This window comes from Capsicum annuum, chromosome 9, assembly GCF_002878395.1.
Source record: "Capsicum annuum cultivar UCD-10X-F1 chromosome 9, UCD10Xv1.1, whole genome shotgun sequence".
Lineage (NCBI taxonomy): Eukaryota > Viridiplantae > Streptophyta > Magnoliopsida > Solanales > Solanaceae > Capsicum > Capsicum annuum.
This window is the reverse complement of record NC_061119.1, coordinates 155,012,784-155,028,100: the sequence shown is the minus strand read 5'-3', so window position 1 is coordinate 155,028,100 and position 15,317 is coordinate 155,012,784. Positions and strand designations below refer to the sequence as shown.

Genomic DNA, 15,317 nt, shown 5'->3' with positions numbered 1-15,317 from the left:
TCGGTTTGTTGTGGTAAAGTGGTGAGTTTCCATTCTTTGAAAGACTTAGACATTTCATCAATTATTATTATAGATTAGGATTGAGAGTTTTCATTATCATTAACATTATAATTGTCATTGTCATTGTCATCTGTCAGAGTCGGGGACATGTCCTGACCAAGACTGAGTTTTGATTCTTTTGTTAGAAGGATTTGTTAGATTACTGTAGACTTGGGTGATGTTGTTTGGTTGTTTTGGATGGTCGTTGGTTATCGGTTATAGACATACCCTTTATTCTTTAAACGTATCTTGTTATATCTTTGAAATTCAGCTGATGATAGGGATATTGTGTTGTTCGGCTAGGTGCAGGTAGTGGCGTCTGGCCCGCGGTGAACTTGAGATACTCGTCACGATCGGGCCCTGATTTGGGTCGTGACATATTTGTATTTTGTATATATAAATGCATATCCATATGTATTTTTGTACGGTGTTTGGATTTGTCTTTGAACTGTTCTATGTCATTCTAAAGGGTAACATATGTATTTATTTATATTTTTTATTATTTAAGATATGTATCATGTATTTTTTTGTTACTTGTATATGTATATAATTGTCTTTTTTGTTATAGAGTTTGTGTCCTATATGTGTGTATATACATATGAGTCAGATATGTATTTCTGTAAGTATATATGCAGATATATATATGTTTTTTATACTGTAAATACATATTCAAGTCTGTATGTCTATTGTATTTTAAATATTTTTGCATATGTATATGTGATATAGATATTTATCTTTTTTTTGTTGTATAAATTTCACGTGATCATATATTCATAGCAAGAAGCACCAATAAGGCCTATTAAGAAAATTAGGATAACAGATGGCATAGAAATCCTTGAAGTTTGATGGTTTTTTTATTTTATGTATGATAACATTTAACTGTAGGTTGATAGTGATGTAGTTGAGTAGTTGTTAAGTTTCATATCTTACGTTCATGTTTCATGTGAAAAGTTAAATGAATTTGACAGTTATAGCATATTGTATTTTGAAGATTGATGCACAATCAAATTGAATAGAAGGTTTACATTTTAGTATTATGTTGAATATTTATCCTGTTTTCAATAGTTGTATATGTAATATATATATATATATATATATATATATATATATATATATATATTACTTTTTTTATTAGTTATAGATTTGTATTTATATGTATTTCAAAAATCAATAGCAAATACATTTAGGTAATTGTACATGTATTTGTACATATAATTTAATTAGATATGTATTAATAATTGAGGAAAGGTGTATCGATGAAAAATAATAAAAATACAAACAAAACAAAATCACAAAATAAAAATTTAATTTGCAGTCAATAATAAAATACAAATATAAAACAATCCTTTCAAATACAAGTGTGAATTATATAAAATATAAATAAAAGTACGAATTATAAAATATAAATACAAGTGCAAACTATAAAATACATACAAATACAAGTGTGAACTATAAAATATGAATACAATTATATCAACGAATATAAAATATAAATAATGGTGTAAATATATATACAATAAATGATTGTGGTGTTTTCATTATCATCCATAATTTGTTCTCAAGTAGCCATATATTTGAAAATATAAAATAAAACCCCAAAGAAAATTATAAAAAAAAAAAAAAAAAAAAGCAAGAGAAAGAAAAGAAAAAAAAAAATAGAAAAAGAAAAAATAAAAAAAATAATCAAAAAGAAGTGAAAAAAGAAGAATAAAAAGAAATAGAAAAGTAAAAACAAAAGCAAAAAAAGAAGAAGAAGAAAAAGGAAATAAGAAAAGAAAAAGAAAAATATGAGAAAGGAAAAAAATAAGACAGCGAAAAAAGAAAAAAAGGAAAAAAAGAAGAGAAATTGAAGAGAGAAAATAAATTGGAAAGAAATCAAAATAGGGAAAAAATAAAAAGATGAAAAAAAAAGATGAAAAAAACTAAAAAGAAAAAAAATAGTAATGATGATTTATTTTGAAATTTCGAAGATCGTGAAGATAATAATCTTCTGACTTGTGTGTGATTTGGAAAAAGAATCTACTAGTTTAAATAAGAGTAATTTATGGAAAAGAAATTTACTGCTTTAAATAAGAATAATTTATGAAAAAGTAATTTAATGCTTTAAATACATGGGATAATTATTTCTTATTTAACTCAACTGATTTGAGTAAAAAAAAAGACAGTAAATTTCGTTGTATATGTGTTTAGTATCAAAAGTGTCTAAAATATAAAATATAAGTTGTTATGTAAGATAATTATGAAATCAGTTGTTATGAAGTTCCTAATGATGAGTTTAAGTTTGCTACTTATGAAATTTTCTCTACTATTAAATAGTGAAATACATTTGACTAGGGGTGTACATGGGTCAGGATGGTTCGGTTTTTATTAAAAAAAAAAACAAACCAATCATGTTGGTTTATTAAAACTATAAACCAAATCAAACCAACATAAAATTGATTTTTTCGGTTTAAATTTTAGTCGGTTTTTTCGAGTTTTTCGATTTTTTTATTTTTTTATAATCTTTAGTTTTTACAATTATATTATGATCGAAGACTAGATCAAATATGTTTTCACTCATGTGCCAATGAAAAACCATAATTATGAAAAACTGAGGAGCGGAAAACTCTCTTGAAACTAAAAAGTGAGATGAAGAGTGAAAAGTTTAGGTTTTAAGTTTATATTGAGTTTTCGATCATTTAATTAGCAATTAATGGGCAAATATTACAACTTAAAGGCCCAAATCTAAATATATATATCTACATCTACTTTCAAATTATTAAAAATTACTAAAACTAGTTGAAAAAGTATTTAAAAAGTAGATTATAATTAATATTTTATGTATAAAAAAGTTCTAATATTATATATATATATATATATATATATATATATTATGCCGGTTTGATTCGGGTTTGGTTTGACTTTTTTTTTTTTTGTTAACACCAAACCAAACCAAGAATGATCGATTTTTTTTTCTAACGCCAAACCAATCAAACCAAACCATAAGTCAATTTTTTCTACTCGGTTTGATTTGGTTCGTCGATTCAGTTTGACTTGACGATTTTATCTGTACACCCCTACATTTGACAACACATGAATCATGGGTAGTTTCAAACTGTAACTCTGTCATTTTAGTATTTTCTTTATTTTGCACCTTATTCATCCTTTACACTTTTGGGTGTTAAAAAACGCTAGTATACATACCTATACAATGCATGGATAATATTAAAATGTTATTGCTAACTGTTTCATATTGAAATTTATATATGTTAAATTATATTAGTTTAAGAAAGTTGAAAAATTATATTACTTTAAAAAAATTTAACCATCATATTATTTCTTAGTAAAATACAAAAAACAATTAAAAAATGTACAACCACATTTCAAATTTCAACAACTATATATATTAATTTTTAATCAATTAAGTTATGTAATTACATTCCTTGCCTTTCATTTCAAACATTGAAAGTACTTAATTGTGTCAATTAAAAACTTCTAATTTCAAATTTTAAATTTATTTTTTAGATTCAAAAACTAAACATATACAATTTGTTTTTTCAATTCAAAACTAAGCTTATGCATTTATTTATTTTTCTTTAAGTTTTCTGACTTAATTCTATTGTTCATAAGTTTTTCATTGTTTGATTTTATCATTAGTATCTTTAAGTATTTTATTTATACTTATAATTATATCTTCTTAATTAATTCAATTAAAATCTCTCATACCACTCTCAAAATTGTCCACCCCAACAAATCTCACATTCACCGCCCATTTATACACCACCACCCCATACCACCTCTCTACCCTGACATCAATTTTAAAAAAAAAATTATTTTAAGATTGTGATATCTTTTTTGAGCATGATAAATCATATTCCTTTCAAAAAATCTAATATTATATTATTATATTGGAAAGATCTAATTATCATTTTGTTCCACAGTGAAATTAATCTCCCCTATTCCTCGTCCTACAATTTTCATAACCAAATCTATATGAATAATCAAACGAATCATATAGTATTAAAAAAACTTTTATTTTTCATATTTTTATCTATTACATCATTCATCATATAAATTTATTAAATTTTTAATAATTTTTAAAAGCTTATCACTTGGCTTAATTTATTTATTGAGTTCTCTTCTTATTAATGTGAAAAAATTTATTAATTGTGTTTACTTAATAAAAAAAAATTATTCTATTGTTCACATCTCTTCAATTTAATATTTATGAAATTACTACATGATGTTTTTAAAATTAGTTCAAAATATTATCCCCCAACTCCCCCATATATATAAAATCTTTATAGTAATTTTTGTAATTCAAATTTTAGTTTTATTTATTTTATCTTATTCATATCATGACTTTATTTTTCTTACAGAGTTCATTCACATCTGTTTTCTTTTATGTCAATACTAGATAGGTATGTGCACGGGCCCAACGCGTATCCTAGAATAAAACTGATGATTGAGAATTTTTCTTTTTTACCTTTATTCCAACATGTCATCCAATCATGCACACAAACAAATATGCTACCTACAAACCCATATGATGAAGACTGAACTGGGGAAATAAACCCATATGTTATAACAACATAGTATAATGTTACATTATAAACTGAAGGAGTAACGATGTAACAGTAAGGGAGTATCCATTTGATTGGATCAGTTGGTGAAAATGATCTCAAATGTAAGTTTTATACAATCATGGGAATAACATACTACTGGCTGCTCACATTCACACATTCACATATGATAGTGACTGTCGCTTATTAACATTGATACATATAATATTTATAAATTCTAGAATAGGAGATGCATTTTGATTGCTGGCGACTAATAAGGACCGATTTATCTTCTTTTTCCTTATACTTTTTACACTTGTAGATTATGTTATTGCAGAGTAATTACGTAAACTAAGGATGCAACAACTAATGAGCTATGCTATCTACACTAATGGAGTTGAAATAGCACCGATAGACAACCTCTGGAGATAATTTTCCAAAAGCATTTCAATTTCTCTTCTTTTTCTTCTGCAAAATAGAAATACACATAAGCAAGTGTTAGAAGCATAATTGATCTGGTATCTATTGTATTCCATATGCAAGCCAGAGTATGGGAATATTATAAGCATACCTTCAGCAATCTCCTTATCCAGGGGTACGGAGCACTCTATCTCATCGTTTTCTTTCTAAGTACACAATTTCTCCCGATTATAGATGTGCCGTATTTCATGAGTATCCTCTAGAATATCAAGTAGCATTTGCTTGAGAGCCCCTGCTCTGGAACCCATTTCCACCTGTCACAAGCAAGAGAAGGAAAGCCCTAATAGTATGTATCAAGACGTATTGAACAACAAATAATAACTCAAGTAAGACTTTTTTTCCTTTACGACAACAAATAAACAACGACAAGCTAGTGAGGAAAATCAATCTATGGTCATTAAATAGAGAATGAGAAAAGAAATTGAACAATTTTATGTAAAAATTGCACCAAATAGCCACTGAGTTTAAAGCAGATACTTATCTTGGCAATAACTATGAACAAGTAAATTCAATAATTTTACTGATGTCTCTTCACGCTCTAACGATTGTTGTGCTTCATTTGTCTAGTAAACCCAGAATAACACTTAACTCATCAACAACATTGAACTATGAACTGTAAACTGACACTGCACTTCAGGACCAGAAGAAAACTTACTGTAACAGTTTTATTGTATCATATATACCCATCTTCTCTGTGCTGGTAGGATGATATCACCAGATAAGATGTCAGCCCTCCCTATTTGCAGGATCTCCTGCAGAAATTGCGATAACGACATTTCAAGTCTGAAAGACCCAACTTATTTTCTATACTTATGCAGTTTTCAACAAAAGGAGGAAAGATCAAATCAAATATTAATATTCAACTTGAAAAGCACTTGTATAGAATAGACAGTTGAAGCAAATAAGATACTCCAGTTATAATAGATGTGACTTTAGACAAAATCCTTAGCAGCCAACTCATTAGATCATACTTTTATTGAAGCAACTTAAATTCATTGAGAGGCAGAACTCAGACCATCAGATTCACAGGGTAATTAATGACTCCAAACAGAAACATTCAACAGAAAAGGGTTAAGCTAGAACAAACAGGAGATGCAGACAACAGTTTCATGCATTTTGATGGCTAAGCTTAAATGAAAATGGCCAAATTTTGAGAGTTAGGCATTTCACTCTTGCAAATCATGTAGAAGAACCACCAAAATTAGTAATTTGATATCACAAACACAGTATTCCGATTGAAATATCAAATATAAATTTTGGATGAAATTCAAATGGAAAATTAGATTTTTTCAGAGATGACCGATTGGAATCATTTCTAGAACGTGCCAGCACACCAATCGTTTGGATCAAAGGATGAGAGTGGGAATTGAGAGCACGTGTGTGCACATGAAGTTAAGGATAGGGGAATATAGTGAAGCTAATAAACTTTGACCTTTCTAATAAGAATGGTCCACATTCTTCTGGTCAAACTCAATTAGCAGTTCTATTTTCCCTCCCATCATTACAGTGCCTTAATCTTTATAATAGTTGATGAATTGGTGTAATTCACCAATATTCAACAAACCATTAATATCAAAGAGGTAAAGGGACTTCCTAGGCTAACTACCCTTGATCTTTCAGACCAAAAAGTTGAAGGGAAAATATCCGATTGGGTTTGGCCAAATAGATCTAATCTTTCTCACAATCTATTTGAGTCTCTAGAAGAACCTTACCATATACATACTGATCATAGTGGCATCTACACTATCATTCTGATAGAGCTCCAAACATTGGATAGACAAGTACTTTAGGTATCAAAGACATATAACATAAGTTAGATCATTGACAGCTACGGGTATCAAAAACAATGGTACCTCGCAATTAATAAGAATGCAAGTAAGTTGCCGAATCATGCAATACTAATGTAGCTGATAGTTTCTGGAAATATAGAAGAAAAATTGATATTGTTGACCATTTTCACCTAAAAAGCTCGCACCGACACTTAGTAACAAGCCAACAATTGCAGTAGCTCAGTGCAATTGGCTTTCTAGATACTTCAAGTTCTTTATTTCAAAGAATAGCTCTTCTTGAAGCTTAAGGTATAAAACACTATTAAAGTCCTCAAATTTTGGACAAATGTAACTTCGTCCTACCCGCTTGTAGGAGTAATGACAAGAATGAACAGTACAAATACTACTTTTGATGGCCAATTTTATACTGATAGAGCAGGGTGCAACCAAATTTTAACCTTTTACCGAACTAATAGAATGCGATAGGGATAGGGTTGAGAAGGGAAAACCTTACAATTGTATTTGAAGACGTAATGACAAGAATGAACAGTACAAATACTACTTTTGATGGCCAATTTTATACTGATAGAGCAGGGTGCAACCAAATTTTAACCTTTTACCGAACTAATAGAATGCGATAGGGATAGGGTTGAGAAGGGAAAACCTTACAATTGTATTTGAAGACTCCTTATCCAGTGGTCCACCATCCTTATGCTTTGTTGCTTCAGTAAAAAGCAGGTCCAGCATGGTTGGGAGGACTGCAATCTGGAGAAACATAAGTTCAGTATTTTAAAAAGAAAGCAACAAAATCGTCTTTTTCAAGAGAACCAAAATGCTCTTTAAGGGGTCGTTTGGCGAAGTACAAGTGATAATATCAAACCAAAAAATTACTCCAAATGTCATTTCTATGATCATCGCCTACATGAACAGCGTCGTCTGGATTTACTCCTAGTAACTCGCACGCTTTTAAAAATATTGTTGGATTAGGCTTCTATGCTTCTATCTGTTAAAAGCCAAAATAGAATATCAGCTATTGGATCAGCAAGGATGAAAGGAAAGCAACAGGAAAAATGACAAAACGTATTACCTCAGCGGAAACTGCTACGGCATCAAACCAGTGATCACAGTTCAGAGCCCTCAAAACTGGTCTCAACTGAGTGTCAAAATTCGACACTACAGCCAACTTCGCTCCTGCCGCTCTAAGGGCCTTAAATACCTTCTCAGCATCTGAATCACAAAGATGCCAAGCCGCCTGTTGTAGAATGACAAATGAAAGTAAAATTATTGAGTGACTTCTTATTAGTGGAGATGTTCTGTTAGTCAACTCGAACAATAAACCAATTTTCTGTAAAAAAAAATGGTAATTCAAAGTGAGAGAACATTTTCACTAGTAAAATAGTTATACAGCTCCTGAAAGTACTGAGAGTCGGAATAACCAGTTGAAGAACTAACTATATATTGCCAAAATGGTCTTCCTTCATTAACATATCTGCAATATGAAGACCAAAGAAATTTAACAAACTATAACAATAACTGAAATGATCTCAACATACGTACAGATCAATATTCTGTCACGAGATGTGAAAAGAATGTGGTCTTTGATGTCCATAGAAGTATTTGGCTGCCCGTGTAATGTCAAACTAATAAATTTATTTAACCGTGACATGTTTGGAGGGAATAGCTGTACAGAAGTTCAAGAACATACACGTTTAACCAGATGTTTGTTGTAACTTGTAACTAACCAAGACATGTTTTTGAGATTTTAAGAATTACCAATACTTGCATTCCACTTTTATAAAACAACGTATTCATGTTTGTTAACCACAATTAGACAAGCACAAGCAAGGATGAAAGGGAAGCAAAAGGAAAAACTACAAACATATTACCTCACCGGAAACTGCTACGGCATCAAACCAGTGATCACAGTTTAGAGCCCTCAAAACTGGCTTCAACTGAGTGCTAAAATTTCGACACTACAGCCAACTTCACTCCTGCTGCTAAAAGGGCCTTAAATACCTTCTCAGCATCTGGATCAGAAAGACGCCAAGCCTATTGAAGAATGACAAATGAAAGTAAAATTATTGAGTGACTTCTTATTAGTGGAAATGTTCTGTTAGTCAACTCGAACAATAAACCAATTTGCTGTAAAAAAGAAATGGTAATTCAAAGTGAGAACCTTTTCAGTAGTATAATAGTTATACAGCTCGTCAAAGTACCGAGAGTCGGAACAACCAGTCGAAGAACTAACTATATGTTGCCAAAATGGTCTTCCGTCGTTAACATATCTGCAATATGAAGACCAGAGAAATTTAACAAACTATAACAAGTTAAATGATCTCAAAATACATACAAATCAATATTCCATCATGAGATGTGAAAAGAATGTGGTCTTTGATATGCATAGAAGCATTTGGCTTCCCGTGTGATGTCAAACTAATAAATTTAATCAACCGTGACATGTTTGGAGGGAATAGCTGTACAGAAATTCAAGAACATACACGTTTAACCAAATGCTTGTTGTAACTTGTAACTACCATACAATATTAAGCTGCAGTATCCCCTAACAATGACTCACTGGTTATTTAATTTCTCCCAAATAGTGTTGGTAAGCTAAGTTAAGACACACAAAGAAAAGGCACAATAAGGCCACTTTGACCTTGAACAGTTTGGCTTCACCATTTATACAACAGTTAATCATTGTGAAGGATAATCAAGAAAAAGGGCTTGACAAAAAGTAAACGAAATATGGCAAAGAAATCAGACAGGACAACAAAAGCAGTATGGACGGAAGACCCCAGGTAATGTTGTAATATATTAACGTGTTGCAACTTTATCATTAGCACGGCATTTTTCATTTGAGAAGGAAAACTTGTCAACAGTGCTTCCTGAAAGGTCAAGATAAGTAAATGTTACATTACAACATCTATCACAAAGAAAACCATAGTTCCATTACATGGTAGAAGCAAAATAATCTGTACAATGGAATGAATTATCAAGAGAGACCAGAATAACCACATCCAGTACTCCTGAACCTCATGAAATATGTGGATACATACCCAAACTGAGTGTAAGTACTCAAACATAACAATATTATACCTTTAGTCTCCTTTCGAACTCATTATCAGTAATTCAAACAAATCGATTACACTGCAACATGAAATATGTGGATACATACCCAAATTGAGTATAAGTACTCAAACATAATAATATTGTACCTTTAGTCTCCTTTCGATCTCATTATCAGCCATTCGATCAAATCGATTACACTACAGCATCTATCACAAACAAAATGAAAGTTCCATGAAATGTGTGGATACATACCCAAACTGTGTATAAGTACTCAAACATAACAATATTGTACCTTTAGTCTCCTTTCGACCTCATTATCAGCCATTCCATCAAATCGAAGTGAATCTTTATTCCCGTTTACAGCTGAAGGTTCGTCCTGACCAACAAATAACGTATTCTCAAATAACTATTCATAAATTTTCATTAATGTGGCAGAATTTTACCATCCATATTAGAGATAATCATGAAACTCTAATATCTGTCATTGAAGAAAAATGGGAACTTTTAGATATCATTCTCACTAACCTCTGAAATTAAACAGTTGCTAATGTCAGGAGAAGAAGGAACTTTCTTAATGTCATCTTCATATGTAACTTCTGATATACACTGTAGTAGGCCCCCTTCAAAACCTCTGCATAAAGTCAGACCAAGTAAGTAAAACTAATTTAGCTACAATCAGATAAAAGAATCTAACTCTGAGAGAACAAAATCTAAATAATATCAGATAAAATACGTTGGACAACAAAGATTACTGGCACCAGGTAATCCCTACGGTATCCTAAAATCTTACTTGAAATAACCACCTCTGATATTGCAGGCTACATTTATGGCAACACAAAGGACAGGAACGCCATCGCCGTTGAAACTCGTAATAGAAATCGTAATCCCGTGAGGCATGTCCAGTTTTGTCATTCCAGCAACGGGAACACCATCGCCGTCTTTATAATCGAGTTCGACGACGTCGATTCGAACCTTCTCTTCGTTAGGCGGCATTGAAAAAGAATTGGAATAGAAGGAATTAGTGATCGATTGAATGGGAAAGGAAGGTTTCCAGAATTATCTTGAGAGGAGTAGATATTTTATTAATTCAAAAGGCTTGAACATCTCAAAAATTATAGAAGAATTACTCTCAGTTAAGCACTAATACAATTGGAGAAACTACAACTACGACCTAAAGGAACTAAGTTTCACCCAAAAATCAGAGAACTAAAATAACAAAGGATTTTTTTTAAGGAAAAAGAAAGAGAATAAGCATGTCTTCAAAGAATTACCAATTGTTACCTTTCCCAAAATTGAAGTTTACTCAACATAGGAGGAGTATTTCTTCACTACCCAAAAACTCGAGCTAAATACGAATTCTGCAAGCAATTAATCAGATTTCGACAACATAAAAATCAAAACTTCGTAAACCCGCAGAACCAAATCTGTCGCCAAAACTTTATAAAATTGTTCACCCAAATCTAAAAATCGAACGAAAAAACTAAAGATGAAGATAAAATCGAAGAAGCAAGACTTGACTCAAACTGAGCTTTGTCTCTCTAATTGTTGAAGCAGAAATCAACCATGGCTATATTGGAGCAAAGCAATGTCTATAGATCAATCCGAAGAGCGAGAGAAAGATGACACAGTCCAAGAAATTTGATAAAGAAGTTGCGAAATAATGGAATATTCTAGAGTTTTGACGTAAGAGGATAGTGAGATATCTGCTAGACATAATTACTATTTTGACCTTGTATATTGGATATATTTACACAATTACCTTGGTCTTCCCTTGGTTATAGAAATGTCCAACGTTTTATTCAAACAAAGAAACGTTAGAAATAATAAGGAGAATTTCATTATTTTGTCTTGCGATAAATAATAAAGATTTTCTACCATTTTTATTTATTATTAAAAATATTTTAATTTGATACGTATATATATTGTTCTTTTTTTATATCAAAGTTTAAAACATTAACCACAAACAATTTAAAGATTTATCCTACAATTTGCGTTCATAAAAAATGACAATCTTCAATTTAAAGAAAATTGAAGATTATGGAAGGAGTTATTGAGTGATATTGCATTTGGATACATAACTAACCTATTACTAATAGCATATCAATTTGTATTCTCCATCGAAAATTTACAATCTATCAATTATATATATATATATATATATATATATATATATATATATATATATGTATTCTACGATAAATTTTTTTAATATTTAGTAATTTCTTAAAATACTTTTCAATAAAATAGTTGTGAGCTCTATGAATCATTCTTTACCGATTTGGCTTATTGTCGATCGAAACTTTATTGTTGAAATGCTTTTTGATGTTGAATTCTTCTAGTATGACTTCTTTTCTGTCTTAGGAGCAATGAAAAAGTGTAAAAATTAGTGAAGATATGATAAAGCTAAAAAGATTCTTGAAATATAGAAGAAATAAGAAAATATAAGTTGTAAGTAATTTCTTGTTAAAACTTTTCTTTGATAGCAGCACCAAGTTTCAATTGATGTTCTGAGTTTAGTCCATTTTATTGTTAGTCCTTAAGTCTACAAAAAATTCAACATCAGATTAAATATATAAATGATCACAAATTTAAAAAAAAAAAAACATAAATAAATGTGAGCATTTGTTTTAATAATACAATAATATAAAATAGTAACAAAAAGAATCACTTTGATTTCTTAACTAAAAGTGATTTCATTTTTATTTACGTCAAACTAAAAGTGATTTTATTTTTATTTACGTCATGGAATGTATTTATTTTTAACAAAAAATCAAACAAATAAAATCATCGTGGGAAATATTACCTACTTGAATTCAGGACTGAATATGATAGAAAAATAGATTAACGTGTAATATATCATCATTCATCTGCATATAAAAATAAAAATATTAAAACCAAAAAAAATCTAAGAAATAGATAATATGAAAAATATAGTAAATAAACTCAAGAATAAAGCTAAAATTAATTTTTAAAAAAAATAAAAAAAAAGAGAGAAGAAAGCTTCGCATTATTTATCATGTAGAAGTATATATAGGGAAAGTTAAGAAGTTAGAACTCAAAATTCATTTAAATTTAAATTCAACAAACTATTTTTTTAAAATAATAAGGAAAAATTAAAGGAACAAACACTTATATTGTTGCAACAAAGAGGAGCCTAAAGAGAATTATAATTCTTTAGCACACAACCAAACAACAGATTTTTAATTTAAATTTAATAATAATCTTTATCATTAGGGTAACTGGGGTAAGGGAGCGTGCAAGGTAATTTTTTTTATATTATTATTATTATTATTAGTATTAGTATTATTAGTATTATTATTATTATTCACAATAATAATAATAATAATACTATTACTTTACATCCAAATTATACAAAATTTTACCCAAAATCTAACATAAGTTGAAAAGAAAGAAAAAATGTCACAAAATTAATATTTTTAAACATAATTGCATTAACATAATATTAATAATTTTGTAAGACCAAAATTGCCACGAATTTTGGCTTGCCTTGATGAAGAATAGGGCCTCTTCTTGCTTTCCCCCTATTAGCTAACACGTAGTTATCTTGTAACGACCAACTTTTTGATGAAGTATATGAAATATGTGTTTCTATGTTATTTGACTATTTTACCTCTCTCCATAGTTGCGTTATGGTATTTCTGGGGTGTGGGGGGTGATTAAAATAATTTTCAATGTATTTTGATTCCATTTATGCGACATTGTAGTTTTTGATGTCTTCGAGAGCCTTATTTTGGACTTATGGAGAAATCTTTTAATCGTGTGACGGATGGATGAACAGACTACGCCAGCAGTTCCAGAATATCGATTTTAGGCTAGGTAGACCTTTGGTTCGGGTCCTGATGCACCCAAGCTCATTGTGACCTATTGGTCGGAAAGTTGAAAAATAGGAAATATAGGTGTGGGGTCCATATTTGCTCGAAACAAACTCGGGTGGAAAATCCGACTTCGCCAGCAAATCCAAAACATCAATTTAAGGGTGTTAACATGTTTGGTGTGATTTTAGGACTTTTAAATCTCATTTCGATCCTCGGTTTAGAAAATTATGCTTTCGGGGGTCAACTTTGTGTAAATGATATTTTTTTTAAAATCTGATATCGCCATCGCGTCCGTTACTTCGAATTTAGTGTGGTTGCATAGTTCATTTGCATGTATTAGACTCCAAACGAATCCCGGACACCTCGTTGAAGTCCGTTTTGACTTAGGAGAAAAAATTTGCACTATATATTGCAGAGTATCTGCAATATAACAACTTTTATTTTTTGACCCCATTTGGCTCATTTTGTCTATTTTTTCACCTTGTCTCTTGAGAGTTAAACCCTAAAATAGTGTGAGAGCATAAAAATAAAGTTTGTGGGAGCTTGGGAAGCTAGATTAACACTTATTTCTTGATTTTATTACGGATTTTAGGTAAGACTTCACCCTTTTCTTAGTAATTTCTTGATAAATTTCTTAAAACCCTAAAAAATCTTAAGGTTTGATTTTAAACCCCATTTTCACTTGAATAATATTTTATCTTATAATTACTAGTTTTTCATCAATTTAACCTTCAAAACAACTTCGATTCTTTATTTTAACTCAAATTTCAAAGATTTTACCCGGTAAAGCTTTAAAATGGTTTTTCTTTGATTTGAACCTCATTTTTTACTCAATTTAACTTGGGTTTTCATCTTTAGATTTCTAAAAATATGAAAACCGCATTTTGAAGTAAAGTTATGATTTTGCCCTTTTTTTTCACAAATCTATTCTGGGAGCCCGTTTTGATCCCAAATCAAAAGTAGTCAATATGGGTATCGTTGGTTTTATTTTGATGCTTAGATTCCAGTGGGTAAGTCTATTGTAGCCAGACGGGTATACAGAAATTGCCATGTCACAGTGTCTCAGAAAGTTACCTTAGTTGATCTTGTGGAGTTAGAGATGACTGTAATGCCCTGAGAGTACGCCTGGGCGTCACACGACGCTTACGACCCCGTAGGACCACAAGCTAACCCAGACTGGTACCTACTATGAGCACTGATTAATAATCATGAAACATATGCGGAAGTAAAACTGAAAATGTCATAAGGTTCATAAAACTAATTCAATACTGAGTACATATGCAGAATAACTGCTAACTGTTAGTGTCTGAAAGCCCCTAAACATTTGAAATAAAGAGTTGCTGGGACAGGCCCTAACTAATTCACAACTGTTGTCTGGAAGTAACTGAAAAGCTAAAATACTATAAATAATAAAATGATTGCCGATGCGCCACATTGATGGTGTCGACACAATTATCGATGCACCGCATTGATGGTGACGATGCGATAGCTAATGCGACCATTCTGATCGCGTTGGCTTGCTGTTTTGGTCATCCAAACGTGTATCAAACGATGTCCAAAAATTCTAAAACTCAACTGAGATG

The 15,317-nt window shown here is 30.5% G+C and overlaps 1 long non-coding RNA gene across 21 annotated transcripts; it reads right to left on the bottom strand.

Annotated features, from left to right (window-relative positions):
* Positions 1-4,650: 4,650 nt before the first annotated feature.
* Positions 4,651-11,564, bottom strand: LOC107856874. 21 transcript variants are annotated; one of them, XR_007045102.1, is made up of 14 exons: positions 11,170-11,564; positions 10,689-10,875; positions 10,424-10,529; positions 10,191-10,274; positions 10,045-10,104; positions 9,006-9,114; positions 8,716-8,878; positions 8,282-8,318; positions 7,917-8,081; positions 7,721-7,832; positions 7,499-7,594; positions 5,716-5,812; positions 5,152-5,314; positions 4,651-5,048 (listed from the first exon to the last, which is right to left on the bottom strand). It is a non-coding gene; the product is annotated as an uncharacterized LOC107856874 (long non-coding RNA). The 21 variants fall into 21 exon arrangements; XR_007045111.1 differs by having other exon boundaries at positions 10,702-10,875; XR_007045107.1 differs by having other exon boundaries at positions 10,689-10,870.
* Between the last annotated feature and the right edge of the window lie 3,753 nt (positions 11,565-15,317).